The sequence below is a fragment of the Oncorhynchus tshawytscha genome, linkage group LG20, assembly GCF_018296145.1.
Source record: "Oncorhynchus tshawytscha isolate Ot180627B linkage group LG20, Otsh_v2.0, whole genome shotgun sequence".
NCBI lineage: Eukaryota > Metazoa > Chordata > Actinopteri > Salmoniformes > Salmonidae > Oncorhynchus > Oncorhynchus tshawytscha.
In genome coordinates, this window is record NC_056448.1 from 23,957,515 (window position 1) to 23,976,157 (window position 18,643).

The following is an 18,643-nucleotide window of genomic DNA, read 5'->3' on the forward strand; positions in this document are numbered from 1 at the left end:
TCAGAACTGAGTTTCACATAGTCCTTCTACATAAAATAATCCTGGGGGGGCATGCCACTGGAGCCCCCTTAGAAGGGGATTTACCCTGGAACCTATTGATCCCAACCCCCCCCCAATATGCAGCAAAAATGTTTGCCCTTGATTGGGTTATCCTGTCTCTGCCTCCTATTCTTCCACAGGCTCAGCCCCCACTTTACTTGGAACCGGGATTCTGTTTCTGTGTGTCTTTGTGTGTGTGTGTGTGTGTGTGTGCGTGCACATCTTTGTATGTCTTTGATGCACTACTGCTTGTCGTGTCTTGCTTGGAGCCCATGTATTGATACGTACATCCTGCAGGCTGAAATCAAACGTGCACATTGTGTGCTGTCTCCTCTAAAGTTTCTAGTTGTCATGATAGACTCAAATTGCTGCTTAATGCTGCATGTCTACAGAATTCTGATGGATCGTTCAATAATAGAAGGTACACTTGGGATGGGCTATTTTCCATTGTTTGTATAACAACCATCCCAAAACTGGAGATATTGGACCCTTGTGATTTATCCTTCTGTATCTGAAATCAATTATTCTTGCTCCAGGTGAAATAAATTACGTGAGGGCAGACTGAAATTATTCACTCGAGTTTTTTTAAATGAGTTAGGTCCACACACAAAAAAAAGCTTTACATGTGGTTTGGAGTGTTTATTGAAGTCATAATGTCCTCCCATCGTGTGTGTGCACTGTGTTTGTGTACAAGTTTGGCTGAGTTTAACAGGCCTCTTAAACTGAACGTGTGTGACATTTGAAGGCTTTCTCTCCTAATGTAAAAATACCCTCGGTTAAAACGTGCCCGTTTTTTTTTTAAGCGCAATATTTTGTCACGAAAAGATGCTCGACTATGCATATCATTGGAAGATTGGCCATAAGAGACTACATTTACCAGGGGTCCGCCCGGTGTCCTTTGTCTAAATTGGTGTGTAATCTACAAGCTGCACGCAGTCATCCAGTGATTGAGAGGAGAGAGGAGGCTTCCACGAACGATACGACCATTTCATTTGCGACTTTCCTGAATAGTTAACGTTGCGTTATGGTAATGAGCTTGAGGCTGTATTCACGATCCCGGATCCGGGATGGCTAGAATCAAGAGGTTAATGGTTCCTCTGACTGTAAACATTAAAGACTTCTTCCTTGATTATGTCAACAAAAGGTAAAGAGCTACTTTTATAGTGCTCCAGCTGGAACTTCTCACTCTATGACCCAAAGATTATTTTATGTTCATTACATATTCCTTATGTGTACTTGAAACAGCAGTTTATGTTATTCATTGCCTCTGTGGTGCAGTGGCACTGAGTACAGTACAAAAAGTACACAGCCATGGTAAAAAGACACCATTTGTGGATAAAAAAAAAAGATTTTTAATTTTTTTGTGGTGCTCATCAGAGTTGACCTGTGATTAAACGCCTGTGGAACTGGAGAGGGAATGCAGCCCAGTAACAGCTGCTGAGACTCTTTGTTTCCAAACACTCTCTTAAATTAGATTGTGCGCGTGGTTGTGCTGGTGGTTGTGCTGCCAAATCCTCTTATTTATTTGTGTTTTAGCGTAGCATTAGGTTGGGGTGGAATGGATAACACTGAAAGGAGATCACTTGTTCAGCATGGGGCTCTTAATGAGTTCTAACAAGACTACATCCTCTGTATCAATTTCAATTACTCCATGTTTTGTCTTTTTTCTTTGAATAAAGGAGGAAATTTATGTCCAGGAGATGAGTCCATCTGCTTTGGCAGGTGCTGGGACAGATGGCTACTTCTCTTTATCCCTGAGTTAAATCCTCCTTGGACGGGCGCTGTATGTGAATGTGATGGCAGAGGGAGCTGGGAGTATCTCTCTCATCCTGTGTGTGTGTGTGTGTGTGTGTGTGTGTGTGTGTGTGTGTGTGTGTCCATTATAGCACAGTCCTGTTTATATCCCATGTAATGGAGGACAGATGCAGGCTCAGATGTCCCATCCCACTCCTAATACCAGAAACAATAACACTGTTCAGAAAAGGCAATTTGGTTTGTGTAATTTCATTTGGACTGCCAAAGGAAGGTCCATCCTGTTGCAGTGTTACAAATGTGTTATTTTTGGGGGGGACTTGATGTAATTACACATCTGAGTGTTACAGTCGCATCCCTCTATGGTGGCATTCCAATATCTCTCCTTTCTCCCAAAGTGTGCACTTGTTCACTTCCCTTCATTGATTTGAAAGGAAAATACTGGTAAATGGAAACCCTCTAGCCCATTCCAACACCAATCTAATGCTTTTAAATTTGTCGGGAATAATGAGTCCACACTTTAGGAAGGAGAGATTACTGGGATCCGCCCCTTGAGTGAGGCCTACACACAGAGTGACGCCTACACAAGTAGTTACATTCCATCAAAGGATATTTTTTTTGTAGCTTCCTTCGGAAATTTACTTAATAACAAAAACAGCTTTCAATAGCAGTCCAAAGTCAGAGAAGTCATGGACAGAGCATGCATTGATGTAATGGACAGAGCATGCATTTTACATTAGGCTCTCAAATAACCTAGTAACAGTATTGGACAGAGCATCTGCTTAACCACGTAACTTTCTAAAAGTTTAATGTGGACATCTGAACCTTTTGTCACTATGGAATGAAGGCTTTGAGAAACTCTTACATTGTAATCAAGCATCAGTATATTACCATTGATTTCAACTACTGATTTCAGTGCCTCAGTGTGGCCTTGGATAGATCTGGCTCGGCGTATGATACATTAACATTAACATTTAACAACGTTACCTTAGTGTTCCTGTTCCCAAGAAAACTAAGGTAACCAGCCTAAATTACTTCCAACCCGTAGCACTGATGTCTGTAGCCATGACGTGCTTTGAAAGGCTGATCATGGCTCACATCAACACCATTATCCCAGAAACCCTAGACCCACTCCAATTTGCATAACCGCCCAAACAGATCCACAGATGATGCAATCTTTATTGTACTCCACACTGCCCTTGCCCACTTGGACAAAAGGAACACCTATGTGAGAATGCTGTTCATTGACTACAGCTCAGCGTTCAACACCAATGCCCTCAAAGCTCAGCACTAAGGTAAGGGAATAAGACCCTGGGAATAAACACATCCCTCTGCAACTGGATCGTGGACTTCCTGATGGGCCGCCCCCAGGTGGAAAGGGCAGGTAACACATCTGCTACGCTGATCCTCATCACTGGGGCCCCTCAAGAGTGTGTGCTCAGTCCCCTCCTGTACTCCATGTTCACGCAATACTGCATGGCCAGGTATGACTTCAACACCATCATTATGTTTGCCGATGACACAACAGTGGTAGGCCTGATCACTGACAACGATGAGACAGCCTATAGGGTGGAGGTCAGAGACCTGGCCATGTGGTGCCAGGATAACAACATGTCCCTCCACGTGATCAAGACAAAGGAGATGATTATGGATTACAGAATAAGGAGGACGCCCCCATTCTCATCGATGGGGCTTCAGTGGAGCAGGTTGGGAGCTTCAAGTTCCTTGGTGGGCGCATCACCAACAAACTATCATTGTCCAAACACACCAAGACAGTCGTGAAGAGGGCATGACAAAGCATATTCCTCTCAGGAGATGGAAAAGATTTGGCATGTGTCCTCAGATTCTCAAAATGTTCTACAGAGGCACCATCGAGAGCATCTTGACTGGTTGCATCAATGCCTGATACGGCAACTGCTCGGCATCTGATCGATCGTAAGGTGCTACAAAGGGTAGTGGGTACGGCCCAGTACATCACTGGGGCCAAGCTTCCTGCCATCCAGGACATCTGTACCACTCGGTGTCAGAGGAAGGCCCTAACATACCTCTAACAATTGTCAATGACTCCAGCCACCCTACTCATAGACTGTTCTCTCTGCTATCGCAAGGCAAGCGGTACCTGAGAGCCAAGTCTAGGTACAAAAGGCTTCTTAACAGCTTCTACCCCGAAGCCATAAGACTCCTGAACAGCTAATCAAATGGCTATTTGCATTTCTCCCCCCCCCACCCCCCTGCTGCTGCTACACTCTGTTTATTATCTATGCACAGTCACTTCAACTCCACTGTACCTACATGTACATATTACCTCAATTACCTCGACTAACCGGTGCCCCCGCACATTGACTCTGTACCGGTAACCCCTGTATATAGCCTCGCTACTGTTATTTTACTGCTATTCAATATAGATAAGAAAAATACAATAATTTGTGTATTATTAGTTTAAGCACACTGTGTTTGTCTATTGTTGTGACTTAGATGAAGGTCAGATCAAATTGTATGACCAATTTATGCAGAAAACCATGTAAATACAAAGAGTTTACATACTTTTTCTTGCCACTGTAGTTTAACATTTTGTTACTTGATATGTATGACATGTATTTTGTATTTTTTTTCTTTTTTTCCCACATTTTTTTATTTTCAGATCTTTATTGTCCACCTATACAGTAAGTAGCGGAATGCACATATAATTGTTGCAAATGCCATTATAACAAAGAAGAAGAAGATTATCAGATTGATTTTCATGCTGAACTGATGGGGAATCAATTTTGACAACAGCTGAGAAGTGAGGCGACACCATAGATTTTTTTCCTTCGCAACGAAACGGAAGATTCTCAATTAGAGGTAACCTAACGTTAGCTAGCTTGCTAGCCTAGTTGGACTCGCTGGGTAATTTAGCTAGCTAATTTTACAGTCCTGTATAGAACCAAAAATATATTTGTTGCTGTAACTAACTCACTCTGTTTGTATGTTTTGTATGCTGGCAGCAATGATGAATGTGTATAAATCGTCTATGGTTGGTTAGTTGGTTCTCAGCCAGTCTCAGCTGGGTAGCAATCCTGCTGCCAATTTAGTGATGCTACTTTGCTATATTGAAATGTCCGTAATAGGTATGCCTAGCTTGCCAATCTAATGGAGATCAAATCAATTCATGTGGTGATTCAATTGTATATTGTTCTGTATGTTGTTGTAGGTGGTACAGAATCTGATTCCACCATCATGCGCTTCCAATCCCTAGCTCTGAACAAGGTGAAGGTAAGTTGGCCAAAATATTTACAAGCTGACGGCTAAGACAGCTCAATTTACAGTAAGCATGGTATAAACATGAATTGGGTAGTGTTTGTGTTATGGGGTTTCAGGTGGTTAGAGAGAGCCTGAGGACCACAGAGTACCTTCCAGACCATGTAATCAATTTAGTCTTCTGTTTTTAATCAATGCCCTGCTGAAAAATACCCCAAATGCGGGGGAATTAGTCTACCCCTCTTCTGTTTTTACCTTTTCTTTTTCACCAGTAAAACTCAAAGGTTACCTGGGCTAGTCATTGAAAGTCAGTGCCCATTGAGATGAGGAAAGGGGTTTGGGTTGTGCTGAAAAATACCCCAAATGAAACTGGGGAACTGTCTTCAATTTTGCACACCCTCCAGCCCATTCACTTTGTTGATTGACATTCCTCTCAAAAGCATGAGGGGTCCCATTCGGATGATACCTTTACCAACAAAGGTGTGTGGCCCTACGTCCCTTCCACAAAAGTGTAAAATGTTACCACTACAACCACGTGCAGTACCAACAAATGAGACAAATCTGATGTGATAAAGACCAATTAGTGGAAAATAATATAAGAATTGGGCTGTCACGTTCTGACCTTTATTTCCTTTGTTTTGTCTTTATTTAGTATGGTCAGGGTGTGAGTTGGGGTGGGCAGTCAGATGAAGAGGAGATCTGCCGTTACAGAAACACCCATCAACCAAGGACCAAGCAGCGTGGAAAAGTACACAGGACTCCTGGACATGGGAGGTGATTCTGGACGGCAAAGGACCCTGGACTCAGCCAGGGGAATATCGCCGTCCCAAGGCAGAGCTGGAGGCAGCAAAGGCAGAGAGGCGCTGGTATGAGGAGGCAGCAACGCAGTGCGGCTGGAAGCCCGATAGGCAGCCCCAAAAATTTCTTGGGGGGGGCACACGGGGAGTGTGGTGAAGCCAGGTAGGAGACCTGCGCCAACTTCCCGTGCTTACCGGAGAGAGAGAGGGACTGGGCAGGCACCGTGTTATGCGGTGGAGCGCAGAGTTTCCCCAGTGCGTGTGCATAGCCCGGTGCGGTACATTCCAGCTCCTCGTATCGGCCGGGCTAGAGTGGGCATCAAGCCAGGTGCCATGAAGCCGGCTCTATGCATCTGGTCTCCAGTGCGTCTCCTCGGGCCAGCGTACATGGCACCGGCCTTACACATGGTGTCCCCGGTTCTCCAGCACAGCCCAGTGCAGGCTATTCCACCTTCCACCTGGCCTGGCTACGGGGAGAATTCAACCAGGTAAGGTTGGGCAGGCTCGGTGCTCAAGAGCTCCAGTGCGCCTGCACGGTCCGGTCTATACAGTGACACCACCACGCACCAGCCCTCCGGTGGCAGCCCCCCCACACCAGGCTGTCTCTCCGTCTTCTGCCTACAGGTGTTCCCGCCTGTCCAGCGCTGCTAGAGTCTCTCCAGCGCCGCCAGAGTCTCCCGTCTGTCCTGAGCCGCCAGAGTCTCCCGTCTGTCCTGAGCCGCCAGAGTCTCCCGTCTGTCCTGAGCCGCCAGAGTCTCCCGTCTGTCCTGAGCCGCCAGAGTCTCCCGTCTGTCCTGAGCCGCCAGAGTCTCCCGTCTGTCCTGAGCCGCCAGAGTCTCCCGTCTGTCCTGAGCCGCCAGAGTCTCCCGTCTGTCCTGAGCCGCCAGAGTCTCCCGTCTGTCCTGAGCCGCCAGAGTCTCCCGTCTGTCCTGAGCCGCCAGAGTCTCCCGTCTGTCCTGAGCCGCCAGAGTCTCCCGTCTGTCCTGAGCCGCAAGAGTCTCCCGTCTGTCCTGAGCCGCAAGAGTCTCCCGTCTGTCCTGAGCCGCAAGAGTCTCCCGTCTGTCCTGAGCCGCCAGAGTCTCCCGTCTGTCCTGAGCCGCCAGAGTCTCCCGTCTGTCCTGAGCCGCCAGAGTCTCCCGTCTGTCCTGAGCCGCCAGAGTCTCCCGTCTGTCCTGAGCCGCCAGAGTCTCCCGTTTGTCCTGAGCCGCCAGAGTCTCCTGTCTGTCCTGAGCCGCCAGAGTCGTCAGCCAGCCAGGAGCCGCCAGAGCCGCCAGCCAGCCAGGAACCGCCAGAGCCGCCAGCCAGCCAGGAGCCGCCAGAGCCGCCAGCCAGCCAGGAGCCGCCAGAGCCGCCAGCCAGCCAGGAGCCGCCAGAGCCGCCAGCCAGCCAGGAGCCGCCAGAGCCGCCAGCCAGCCTTCACTCCGGAGCTGCCGGAGTCTCCCGCCTGTCAGTCCCGCCTGTCCGGCGCTGCCGGAGTCTCCCATCCATCCGGTCCATTTGGGAACAATGGCTAGGGTCCCCAGTCGGAGGTCGGCGGCAAGGGTCGCCGCTAATAAGAGGCCAAGGGGGCGGTTGAGGAGGCGGACAAAAACTGTGGTGAAGTGGGGTCCACGTCCCGCGACCAGAGCCACCACCGCTGACAGCCACCCACCCAGACCCTCCCCTATAGGTTCAGGTTTTGCGGCCATAGTCCGCTCCTTTGGGGATCCCCCCCAAACTGTCACGTTCTGACCTTTATTTCCTTTGTTTTGTCTTTATTTAGTATGGTCAGGGCGTGAGTTGGGGTGGGCAGTCTGTTTGTTTTTCTATGTTTGGTTTCTGTTTCGGCCTAGTATGGTTCTCAATCAGAGGCAGGTGTCGTTAGTTGTCTCTGATTGAGAATCATACTTAGGTAGCCTGGGTTTCACTGTTTGTTGGTGGGTGTTTGTGTTTGTTTCCGTGTGTGTGTTTGTCGCCACACAGTAATGTTTCGGTTTTTGTAGATTTCACGTTATCGTTTATTGTTTTTGTTCGAGTGTTCATGTCTTTATTAAAAACAATATGGACACTTACCACGCTGCATCTTGGTCCGATCCTTACTCCTCTTCAGACGAAGAGGAGATCTGCCGTTACATGGGCTGCCATTGTGCCTCAGCATAAGACCATGTAGAACACACAGGAGGTTGCTGATGAGAGGACGGCTCATAATAATGCCCAGAACGAATGGAATGGCATCAAACACATGGTTATTTGATACCATTCCACCTATTCTGATCCAGCCATTACCACGAGCTCGTCCTCCCCAATTAAAGTGCCACCAACCTCCTGTGGTAGAACACGGGGTCTCCAACCCTGTTCCTGGAGAGCTACCCTCTTGTAGGTTTTCGCTCCAACCCCAGTTGTCACAAACCTGGTTCAGCTTATCAACCAGCTAGTTATTATAATCAGGTGTGCTAGATTAGGGTTGGAGTGTGAACCTACAGGATGGTAGCTCTCCAGCAACTGGGTTGGAGAGCCCTGATTTAGAACCACCTTAAAATTAATATGGATATTTTCTGTCAGACTTTGAAATGTGTCTGCCCTCATGGACTCACAGAATATATTTATACAGTGAGCACCATAATTCATTGGACAGTGACCTTTTTTTGCTATTTTGGTTCTGTACACTAGCACTTTGAGTTTGAAAGGATACAATGACAATGAGGGTGAAGTATCAGCTTTAATGTGAGGGTATTTTCATACATATCGGATTAACCGTTTAGAAATTATATATATATTTTTTAAAATTTTACTCCGTTTTCTCCCCAATTTCGTGGTATCCAATTGTTTTTAGTAGCTACTATCTTGTCTCATCGCTACAGCTCCCGTAAGGGCTCGGGAGAGACGAAGGTTGAAAGTCATGCGTCCTACGATACACAACCCAACCAAGCCGCACTGCTTCTTAACACAACACGCATCCAACCCGGAAGCCAGTCACACCAATGTGTCGGAGGAAACACCGTGCACCTGGGAACCTTGGTTAGCGCGCCACAGGAGTCGCTGGTGCGCGATGAGACAAGAACATCCCTACCGGCCAACCCCTCACTAACCCGGGCGACGCTAGGCCAATTGTGCGTCGCCCCACGGACCCCCCCGTCACGGCCGGTTACGACAGAGCCTGGGCGCAAACACAGAGTCTCTGATGGCACAGCTGGCGCTGCAGTACAGCACCCTTAACCACTGCACCACCCGGTAGGCAGTTGCAATGACTGCTTGAAGTCTGCGATGCATTGACATCACCAGACACTGGGTATCTTCCCTGGTGATGCTCTGCCAGGCCTGTACTGCAGCCACCTTCAGTTCCTGCTTGTTTCGGGGACTTATTGCCTTCAGTCTCCTCTTCAGCATGTAAAATGCATGTTCAATTGGATTCAGATCTGGTGATTGACTCAGCCAGTCAAGGATTTTCCACTTTTTGACCATCAAAAACCCCTTTGTTGCTCTAGCAGTATGTTTAGGGTCATTGTCTTGTTGCATGATGAAGTGCCGTCCAATGAGTTTGGAGTCATTTCGTTTTATCTGAGCAGATAAATATTTCTGTAGACTTCAGAATGAATTGTTCTACTTCGGTCTGCAGTCAAATCATCAATGAAGACAAGTGAGCCTGTTCCACTGGCAGCCATACAGGCCCAAGCAATAACACCCCCTCCACCATGTTTCACAGATGAGGTGGATCATGGGCATGTCTTTTTTTCTCCACAATTTCTTCTTTCCATCACTCTGGTAGATCTTAATTTTTGTCTCATCTGTCCACAATACTTTTTTCCTGAACTCTTGGGGCTCTTTTAGGTGCTTTTTAGCAAATTGTAATCTCGCCTTTCTGTTCTTCAGGCTTATCAGTGGTTTGCATCTTGTAGTGTACCCTCTGTAGTCCTGCTGGTGTAGTCTTCTACGTATGGTAGACTTTGACACATCTACACCTGCATCCAGTAGAGTGTTTTTGATCTGTTGGACTGTTGTCAGGGGGGTTTTCTTCACCATGGTGAGTATTCTCCAGTCATCCACTACAGTGGTCTTCCTCAGTCTATCGGGTCTTTTGACATAATTGAGTTCACCGGTTGTTTTTTTCTTGTTAATGATGAACCAAACTGTTGACTTGGGCCCAGGGTTTTTGTAATGTTCCTGATTGATTGATTTTCATTTCTGAGCCTTATGACAGCCAGCTTCATTTGCATCGACACTGCTGTCTTCCCCATGTTGCCACACCCCAACAACAACCTCCAAAGGCAATAGCAAAGTCTAGAATCAATACTATTCATCAACAGCTCTCCTGCATTCACTAACGACACAAATGAATACACCTGCCTAACAACACACATCTGTGAAGCCAATTCAACAAATACTTGTAGTACCTTAAAATGGGGGGGACCATGTACAAAAGGTGCTATCATTTCTAAATGGTTCATCCAATATGTATGAAAATACCCTCAAATTAAAGCTGACAGTCTGCACTTCACCCTCATTGTCATTGTATCCTTTCAAACTCAAAGTGCTAGAGTACAGAACCAAAATAACAAAAAAAAATGTCATTGTCCAATGAATTATGGTGCTCACTATATAAGCTGCACAGGGCTCTGTAGCATCAAGCAGATGCTAGATGTTCTGATATCCAAATAATGTTAGTTAATTTGTCCAATTCTAAAATACAGGGGAGGGTGCACTAAATGCTAACTCAAGAAAACTGGGTATTCAACAAAAATGTTATATGGGAAAAGTAACATACAATAAAAAAGGTTTGAACAGTGTTGTTCAGGTCTAGAGACACACAAGTGCAGAGAACTGTAGCTGCAGATTGTTACCCCAGATAATGTGATTTACCCAAAGATTTGATCGAGACAGGGGGGTTTCCACCCCAAAGTGCTGTATGTCATGATGACATAGACCTATCTCGATTAATGAGTGAGAAGACTTGAAATAGACACGATGGCGGCGTACATATTGCTAGATGACTTTATTGCTGGATGAGCAAAAAAGTACTTATTTTAAATAGCCATCACTAGCCGGGCCTCCGCCCAGTTCCCTGACCTGAACCTCGGACACTGTCACTTGCCAGCTACCACCCAGGAACTATTTACCCTGCACCTTAGAGAATGCTGTCCTATTCGAACACTAGTCACTTTAATAATGTTTACATACTGTTTTAACCACTTTGTATATACTGTTTCTAGTCAAAGTTGATCCTATATAACTACTCCTGTACACACCTTTTCTATTCACATATCAGTGGAGGCTGCTGAGGGGAGGACGGCTCATAATAATGGCTGTAACGGAGCAAATGGAATGGCACCAAACACATAGAAACCATTCCACTCCAGCCATTACTTTGAGCCCGTCCTCCCCAACTAAGGTTCCACCAACAACCTATGCTATCTATACACACCATTCACAAATAAATACCTGCTCTTTCCACAATATACTGACCAGGTGAATCCAGGTGAAATCTATGATCCCTTACTGATGTCACTTGTTAAATCTACTTCAATCAGTGTAGATGAAGGGGAGAAGACTGGTTAAAGAAGGATTTTTAAGCCATGAGACGAGACATGGATGGTGTATGTGTATCATTCAGAGCGTGAATGGACAAGACAAAAGATTGAAGTGCCTTTGAACAGGTTATAGTTGTAGGAGCCAGGCACACCTGTTTGAGTGTGTCAAGAACTGCAATGCTGCTGGGTTTTTCATGCTCAACAGTTTCCCATGTGTATCAAGCCAACTTGACACAACTGGGAAGCATTGGATTCAACATAGGGCCAGCATCCCTGTGGAAAGTATCGACATGTTGTAGAGTCCATGCCTTGACGAATTGAGACTGTTCTGAAGATGGTGCAACTCAATATTTGTGTTCCTAATGTTTTGTACTCTCAGTGTAATATTATATTTCCTGCAATTCTATCCATTTCACTATGGGGTTTTGTACCGTGTATTTCTATACTGTATTATTGAGATAGCACATTCTAATATTTCTACTACTGTACATTGCATTTGAATTACACACTGCATATTTATTTATATATTGGATTCTTGATGGCTCATTCTATATATCTACTGCTGTACATATCATTCCTTGTATATCTTCTGTAAATTCATCTGCTGTAGATACAAACAGTTTGGATTACTGTAACAGTGGTATTTGGGCTGTTATTGATTTCTTGTTCATTGTTTTTATTTTTGTATGTTTGACATTTTACTCTACTGTTAGGAGCTAGTAACATGCACCTGCTATAACATCTGCTAAAACGTGTACATAACCAATAAAGTTTGATTTTACATTTGATATGCTGTTATCTGAATGTGGAAACACTCATTTCAATGTATCTAAAATGGGTTTAGTATTTGCTTTCTTCATCTCGAGAAACATTGCCATTAACTTATTGAAAACAGCATGATATAATCTTACTGTACGTAAGATGATACTGTGTTTACACCCGTTCCTTTAATTGTGGAGGCCCTAATCAAATGACAATTACTACTTGGATGAGACCAATCTTATCTCCCCCTCTAAATTAAACCATATGTAAAAACACTTTTGAATCCACTGAGATTCTTCCACTACTTCAAAAAGTTTCCTTTTCCCCTCCTCCGTAAATGCAATGCATTAATTAATTCTGCATATTAACAGAGGTGTTACTCCTCAGTGAGCTGATCATTAGAAAGCTACATTCGGACAACACAGATCTCGGCTGAGGGAACAAGGGGCTTTAGTGCTCTAGCGCCGCACTACAGTATACTACACTAACACTCCACCTCAAAGACACAATGGTGAAATAAAGAGTATATACAATTAGCACGCATGCAATTATTCCTGGGCCAGTTTCAGTTTCCTAATGCATTTCATTACATCTGTCTCTCAGACCTACTGTGTTGCTAATGAGTGTACAGGGAGTTAAATAAAAAATGTAGCGACCCAATGTAACGTATATGCTGGGAGTCAGAAAGCAAGTGGTGAGTTTAATAATAAACGACACATCAAACACGAGTAGCGTATAGACATGAAGCATAAACAATACTGACTGGGGAAAGAACCTAATGGTGTGCCAGATACAGGGGAGGTAATAAGTGAGGTAATTGAGTCCAGGTTTGTCTGATGATGACGTACAGGTGCTCGTAATGATTGATGCCAGGTGTGCGTAATGATGGATCCCAGGACCAATGGTGCGTATACCGGTGACGTCGAGCGCCAGGGGGGAGAGCGAGAGTAGACGTGACACCCAAGATTAGAGTTTCTCTTGAATTGCTGTTGAATCTTGAAAGCTTTAAAGGGGAATTTCACCCTGGGGGAATCTGGGCTTGTTTTCATCATACACACACACACACAACATGTAACTTTTTTAAAGTTTATGTCAAATGTAAAGTATTTTGTTTGTAATGTATTTTTCATAATATGTCGGATCCCCAGTAAGACTAGCTGTTCCATTGGTGTCGGCTAATGGGGATCCTAATAATTCAAAATCGTGTCTAGGACAGTGAGATGTGTTTCACACAATTTCCCAGGAGGAAGGCAGGTCAGGGGAGATCTAAAAATTAATGTAGTTCTGCTTTGTGGCATTTCGCGAAGGCTCTATGTTATACTGATTGCACTATATGTTTTTGTGGGAGTACATATATTTATATTACATATATATTTGTTCTTGTTCAATAGAGCTGTTGGACGTCTTTCAGCGATATTCCTATTGTCGGATTAGTTTTGCTCAGTTCCAGCCGTTATTGTGAGTTGTCCTCCACTGAAGCAGACACATTTTGTCCACTGTCTGAATGACTACAACTTGTGTTGGACAGTGCTTCATGCTCTGGCTCCCACCCCTCCCCCAAGACAGGCTTTTCAAAAAAGGAGGCGGACACTAACAACAATCTGTTGGGCAAAACTTTAAGAACTGACCAGACGCAATGGCTTCAAGTGAGTCCTCTCATCAACACAAACTCGAAGTTGGTGCGTCTATTACTTACATGGTGACATTCAACCATACATGTTTCAACTGGAATATAGCAGAGGATTTGAAAAAAATAGTTTAGAAGTTTAGACGTTAGAAGCTCAGCTACAGCCGATGCCAGCACCATGAGGGCAGATGACAAATACTGTGCCTAACTAACTTAAATAATTTTTCCTGCAAGCCACCTAGCTAACTTTAGTTTATTTACTGAAACTGAAACCCATATTGTGTACTTCTGACTAACATACTGCTGTATTGCAGTGTGGAGAAATCAAATAATTGTTCTATTTGCTATCTTAGCTAGCTAGCTAGCTAAACAACTACTGGTAGCCATATCTATGACTAAAAACTAGAAGAGATGGATGCATTTCAATCTCACAAAATTATAGGCATGATGCAAGATAGGATTCCAAACAGATGCAAATAACAAGTATTGTCATATCCAGTAAGCTAGCTAGCTATGTTGACTAGCAAATAGTGAGGAGAAACAATAATAAAATAATTTACTGTTGTAAATCTCTCAGACTGACACTGGTTTAACTATAAAACATATTTGCACAAGCATGCCTGATAGTATCTAGCTACAGCCATGTCTATCTGCCCAACTACCTAGGCTCAATAGTACGGTCTGGTCACTGTGAAAAGGTTGAGGGTTATGCCATATTTTTTTCTATTAGGCTAGATACTGTTGTAAATATAATCTCTGTGCCTGTGCACATGTTAAACTAGTCTACACTAGTGTTTATGTTATTTAATTTGGCCCAAATCTTACAGATAATACTGTGTGGTGCCTGGGCTTCTTCCTGGGGTGGATTCTACAGTAGATACAGAAACAGAATTCCTCTGCCTGTGTGTCATTGTAGCAGACCTATATTCATGATTTCAAGCAGATGACTCATGAGGAGCTGAATGGCAGTTTGATCATGATAACACTCCTCCCAGAGCTTTACAAGTATTCCCAGAACTTACTGTATGTTTCTTTGGAATGGCAATTTCATCATGACCACCTCATTCATCATCTGCTGATAACCAGTTATCTTAGCTACAGATTAGCTACAGATTGTTACACCAGATAATGTGATTTAACTATTTTTGGTATCCATTACTGGGAGTTACAGGATAGGTACTGTTTAGTGTGGCACCGAGTCTTCAACCAACCTTAGCGATGCGGTCTTAGCCATTGATTCGGGGAAACAGGAGTCTCATAAAATATTTTATCCCCATTGCAAGGGGTCAATTTAGAAAATGTTCCGTTATTAACTGTCTGATGGCCTGGATATAGAAGATGTTTATCAGTCTCTTGGTCCCTCTTTGATGCACCTGTACTGTCTCTCCTTCTAGCGGGGTGAACAGGCCGTGGCTCGGGTGACTGAGGTCTTTGATGATCTTCTTGGTCATTCTGTGATACCGGGTGCTGTAGATATCTTGAAGGGCAGGCAGTGTGCCCTGATTATGTGTTTCACAGACTGCACCACCCTCTGGAGAGCCCTGAGGTTGATACAGCCCAACAGGATGCTCTCAAAGGATTAAATAGGAGAGAGAAAAGCTTTGGCTCCACTCAACTGCTCTGAGTGAATCCATCTCTGAACACAGGTCTAGGCTTTGTTATTCAGTCTATCAAGCATCCTATTTTTGAAAGCTGTTTCTCTCCAATTCACACTAACTCTCACGCATGCCAGTCTGCCAGGCTATCATCATTGTGTATGGAGATGGACCAACCTCTGGCCAACCCCTCTTCATAACCATTTAGTCTGCCTTTACCAAAGATATCTCTAAAATACCCCATCACCTCCACCCCACTCTCTTTACCTAGACTTCTACAGAAACCGACCGTTCCCTCCCAATAACAAAACCACAACAACATGAATGCAGCCTGTCACCTTCAAGGCCTGGCTGTCACCTTTTAGATGCTTAGAAAATATGTGCTGGTGGATTTTTTCGGAAAAGTGTTTTCTTGGTGTTTGTTTTACCTCAATTTTATCAGTCAATAGAGGGGTCTGTCAAGAGTCTAGTGGTGGTGGATGGATGTGGGCAGATAAAAGCAATCATCTGGAATGGTTTGTTTCAAATGTTTTGTTTTGGTGATGTTCCTTCAGTTACATTTTCTGTGACAACTGGCTTTGTAAAAAGGGTTATATAAAACGTGTTTTACAATAAAATACCCTAGTATAAAACGTGGTTGCCTTAACTAACAATGTGTTTGATACGAACCACAATGGTGAGAACTCTTATTGTTGGAAAGATAAAGTAAAAGGAGGCATTAACTTTGAATTGAGAATTTTCTGGGTCCGCTGCTTTAGCAGTAGCTAATTGCGAACCCCAAAAAATACTAAATACTTGTGATGCAATTGTCTGTGACGTGTTTTTTGACACTGACTTTAGTATTCCTTCTATTGCCTTTGAAGAATTAAATGTATCCTTTATTTATTTCACTCAATGTGGCTGTTGTTTTTATGTCACATTGGACTGCTCGCAACCGCAGGGCTCTCCAGAGGGTGGTGCATTCTGCCCAACTGTCATGACTTCTGCTGAAGTCGATGCCTCTCCTTGTTCGGGCGGTGCCCGGCAGTTGACGTCACCAGTCTTCTAGCCATCATTGATCAATTTTTCATTTTCCTTTGGTTTTGTCTTGTCTTCCTACACACCTGGTTTCAATCCCATTCATTACCTGTTGTGTATTTAACCCTCTGTTTCCCCTCATGTCTTTGTCAGAGATGGTTTGTTGTTCAGTATTCGTGTTGTTTGTATTGGTGCGCGACGGGTCCTCGTACCCACTTTGCTTTATTGCATTCATGGTTTTGAAGTTGTTTTTTAAAATGATTAAACTATTCCATTCCACCAAGTTTGATTCTCCAGTGCCTGACTTCCCTGCCACCTATACACACAACTCTGACACCAATGCATCACCGGGGGCAAACTACCTGCCCTTCAGGACACCTAAAACACCCGATATCACAGTAAATACAAAAAGATCATCCAGGACATCAACCAAACCGAGCCACGGCATGTTCACCCCACTATCACGTAGACTTGGAATCACTAGCCACTGTCACGCCCTGACCTTAGATATCTCTGTTTTCTATATATTTTGGTGAGGTCAGGGTGTGACTAGGGTGGGTAGGTCTAGGGGTTTTCTATATCACTGTTGGCCTGATATGGTTCCCAATCAGAGACAGCTGTTTATCGTTGTCTCGGATTGGGGATCATATTTAGGCAGGCCGTTTTTCCAATTTCTGGTGTGGGATCTTGACTATGTGTAGTTGCCTGTAGCACTATATTATATATAGCTTCACATTTAGTTTGTTATTTTGTTCGGTGTTCATTCTTTTAACGCTGCGCCTTGGTCTCACTCATACAACAAACGTGACAGAAGATCCCACCAAAAATGGACCAAGCAGCATGTTCAGGAGGAATGGACCAGTGCATCCTGTGCCAGCGCCCCGCACGTATCGAGCTAAAGTGAGCATCCAGCCAGGACGCATTGCACCAGCTCTACACTCCAGGTCTCCAGTGCGCCTCCACAGTCCAGTACGTCCTGTGCCTCCTCTCTGCACTCGCCCTGAGGTGCGTGTCATCAGCCCGGTGCCACCTGTACCGGTCCCACGCATCAGGTCTCCAGTGTTCATCCACAGTCTAGTATGTCCTGTGCCTCTTCCCCGCACTCACCCTGAGGTGCGTGTCATCAGCCCGGTGCCACCTATACAGGTCCCACGCATCAGGTTTCCAGTGCGCCTCCACAGTCCAGTAAGTCCTGTGCCTCCTCTCTGCACTCGCCCTGAGGTGCGTGTCATCAGCCCGGTGCCACCTGTACCGGTCCCACGCATCAGGTCTCCAGTACGCATCCACAGTCCAAGGCTTCCGGCGACAGTTCCCAGTCCAGAGCTTCCGGCGACAGTTCTCAAGCCAGAGCTTCCGGCGATGTTTCACAGTCCGGAACCTCCAAAGACTGTCCACAGTCAGGAACCTCCAGCGACGGTCCTCAATCCGGGGTCTCCAGCGATGATCCACAGTCCGGGGCCCCCGGCGATGATCCACGGTCTGGTTTGACAGAAGAGGAGGGATCAGCGTAAGGAGGGGGGACTGCATCCAGAACCGGAGCCGCCACCGAGGGTAGATGCCCACCTGGACCTTCCCCTATAGGTTCAAGTTTGCGGCCGGGAGTCCGCACCTTTGGGGGGTACTGTCATGGCCTGACCTTAGATATCTCTGTTTTCTATATATTTTAGGTCAGGGTGTGACTAGGGTGGGCACTCTAGATTTTGTTGTATGTCTAGGGTTTTTTTAGGTCTAGGATTTTTGTATATCTATGTTGGCCTGATATGGTTCCCAATCAGAGACAGCTGTTTTATCGTTGTCTCTGATTGTGGATCATATTTAGGCAGGCCTTTTCCCCAGTTTCTGGTGTGGAATCTTGACTATGTGTAGTTGCCTGTCAGCACTATATTATATAGCTTCTCGTTTCGTTTGTTATTTTGTTATTTTGTTCAGTGTTCATTCTTTTAATAAAGAGAATGTACGCATACCACGCTGCGCCTTGGTCTCACTCATACGACAAACATGACAGCCACTTTAATGATGGAACACTAGTCACTTTAATAATGTTTAAATAATGTTTACATACTGCTTTGCTCTTCTCATGTGTATACTGTATTCTATTCTACTGTATTTTAGTCAATGCCACTCAACATTGCTCAATATACTATTTATATATTTCTTAATTCCATTCATTTACTTTTAGATTAGTGTGTATTGTTATTAACTACTGCACTGTTGGAGCTAGAAACACAATCATTTTGCTACACCCACAATAACAACTGCTAAATATGTTTATGTGACCAATAAAATTTGATTTGACATTGAGAGATGCTGTCA